Source organism: Polyodon spathula, unplaced genomic scaffold (genome assembly GCF_017654505.1).
Source record: "Polyodon spathula isolate WHYD16114869_AA unplaced genomic scaffold, ASM1765450v1 scaffolds_2181, whole genome shotgun sequence".
NCBI lineage: Eukaryota > Metazoa > Chordata > Actinopteri > Acipenseriformes > Polyodontidae > Polyodon > Polyodon spathula.
The window spans coordinates 1-2,624 of NW_024473655.1; the positions used below are offsets into that span (position 1 = coordinate 1).

General features: G+C 41.2%; 1 long non-coding RNA gene across 1 annotated transcript; it reads right to left on the bottom strand.

Annotated features, from left to right (window-relative positions):
* Positions 1–240: 240 nt before the first annotated feature.
* Positions 241–1,762, bottom strand: LOC121310447. Its single transcript, XR_005948798.1, has 3 exons — positions 1,652–1,762; positions 1,259–1,324; positions 241–695 (listed from the first exon to the last, which is right to left on the bottom strand). It is a non-coding gene; the product is annotated as an uncharacterized LOC121310447 (long non-coding RNA).
* Between the last annotated feature and the right edge of the window lie 862 nt (positions 1,763–2,624).

Here is a 2,624-nt window from a genome sequence, read left to right on the forward strand (position 1 = left end):
GGCAGACGCGGGTAGCGACGGCCGGGGTAAGGCTGCTGGTGCAGCACCTTTTTGTAATTTTATTACTGGGTTTTATTTCAATTTTTCTTTCGTCTTTTGTTTCCGATTATTCATTTTGAGCACCTGCATCCGGATTGGAACAGTTTACCGACATTGGAATTCCTGTGGTCCTGTCTACCATCGCTGGTAGTCAGGCCAGACAACAGCGCCCTCTGTGGGCTAAAAGAGAATAAGCAATAAATAAATAAAAAAGGGCACCTGTGCGGTGTTTCAAGTACATCCGTCTGTCTCCCGTGTGTCAGTGAATTACCCCCCCACCCGTCCACGGTAATGTACAGGTTCAATTTAATGGCAAATAATTGCTTTAGCAGGTAGAACAATCATTATGAAACTGCTATGTTATGCGCTGGACAACCCAATACATGTTTTGTTTTCTGACCTGCTAATAAAATATCACATTATGATATGAGCCCTGAAAGAGAGGAGACTCAATACAGAAATACCTGGCTTTGTGTTATAATATGACCCTGAAAGAGAGGAGACTCAATACAGAAATACCTGGCTTTGTGTTATAATATGACCCTGAAAGAGAGGAGACAATACAGAAATACCTGGCTTTGTCTTCTTTAAGTCAATCATAGAGTATAGGATTTCATCACCATTGGATGCTGAGGGGGTGTCAGTGACATGCACATCTAGAAATACAAAATTGCAGTTATTAGCAACATGAAAAGAATCACCACACCCTATATTGGATGCACCGCATACATGGAATGTAAATGTGACTTAAGGGCAGATGCCTACAGAAATCCCCAGAGACAGACACTCTAAAGAATGTCCAGATCAGATTTTATCACAACTGAACATGTGTTTAAGACAGAAGTATACATGTTAGTGTGATGGACAGATAGACACGGCACCTCTAAAAATAAAGAGATTTTAATACTCAATTTGGGAGTTGATGTTTAGGTGAGGTTCTGAGTCGGTAACTGTGTAACTGTGTTGTGTTTGAGGTAGTGAAGCAGAATACCCAACCTAGGTCTTGTCTAGGTCCTGTCTTGTTAATTCGTTCCAGTTTTTTGTTTGTTGGTTTAATAAATGCCAAATTCTCAAACAAAGGATTTCTCCTCCCTTGCATGCCATGTGGCTGGAGCCTAATTAATCACTAGTCTTTCAATTAAGGGTCCAGCCACATGATTCATCAGGTAGAGAAGGTGTCAAGTGGAATGGGATGGAGAGGAGTTCCAGAGGCCCTGACCTTGGTTCTGTTGACACGGCATTACTTCTGCGTATACGGTCTCTATGTTGGATGTGGTGCAGTTACCTGGAAATGCAGTCAACAGCAAAAAAAGAAAGAACCAGCATCAGAACAAGAACAGGTCCTGCAAGCACGCTGCCCAGGGCAGTGTATACACCAGCACTGCCTGCATCTGTATGCGTTAGCAATGCATCTTCTCAAGATTGATGTTATCTGTACCATTTAAGATATTATTTAATAGACTTCAATTCAATCCCCATTTCATGTACTGTTTCAATAAATTAAATAATTAAGTTTTAGTATAGTTTACAGTTTACTTTGGAATTATCATAGAATGATTCATTTTTTTTAATGGTATTTTTTTTACAGACACATGATCTGTCAGTAACTCACCAGGCTGTTGTCCAAGTCTGGAGAGCTCCATTCCTCTCGAAGGCTGTGCAGGAGTCTGATCAGCAGGGCGCCTGTAAGAGACAGAGAGAGGGGATCAATGTACCAGAGAGGATAGAAGATCATTACTGTTGCTTTGCTTCTATGGGCACCATGAAACCAGACCATAAAACTCAACCTTATCTCGTTCCAACATCAAACTGGGGCAGCCTACAGCTGATTCTACCTGCAGTCTGAGAGCACATGGGCACACTCCCTGAGATTTTGAGGTATAGTATTTCAGCCACCCTGTTATCCTAACTGGGACTGACAGATTCCCAATTCAAAAATGGTTTGATTCTGCTTCCGATGGAAACAAATACAGCAGGATTGTTTCAGATCCTGTTTCAGAATCATCGCATATTTGCTTGATAACTGTCTGACTTCTTACGTGGTCCAGCAGCTGTCTTATGAAGATAAATTCAACTCTCGTGAACCTCAATCTCTATGGTGCAGTATTGAAAAAATAGCTTCAAATAATAATGCCCATCTGTCCATTGGCCTAAACATTGCATTACATTATCAGCTGGAAATGTGTTTAAGGGGGCATTTGTTTTTGAACGTGTTACCCCTGTCTCCTTTTCAGTTTTACAGCCACTCAATGATATCTGGCTCGTTGCCATGACTAAGAGCAGGTAACCTGCCCTTCCCAGAATCCTACTGGTAAATGATGTTGCAGTACGACTATAGTTCACTTCTAAATAAGAGTACAAGGCATTAGTAAGACCTCATCTTGAATATTGTGTTCAGTTCTGGTCACCGAGCTATAAAAAAGATATTGCTGCTCTAGAAAGAGCGCAAAGAAGAGCGACCAGAATTATCCTGGGTTTAAAAGGCATGTCATATGCAGACAGGCTAAAAGAATTGAATCTATTCAGTTTTGAACAAAGAAGACGACACGGCGACCTGATTCAAGCATTCAAAATCCTAAAAGGTA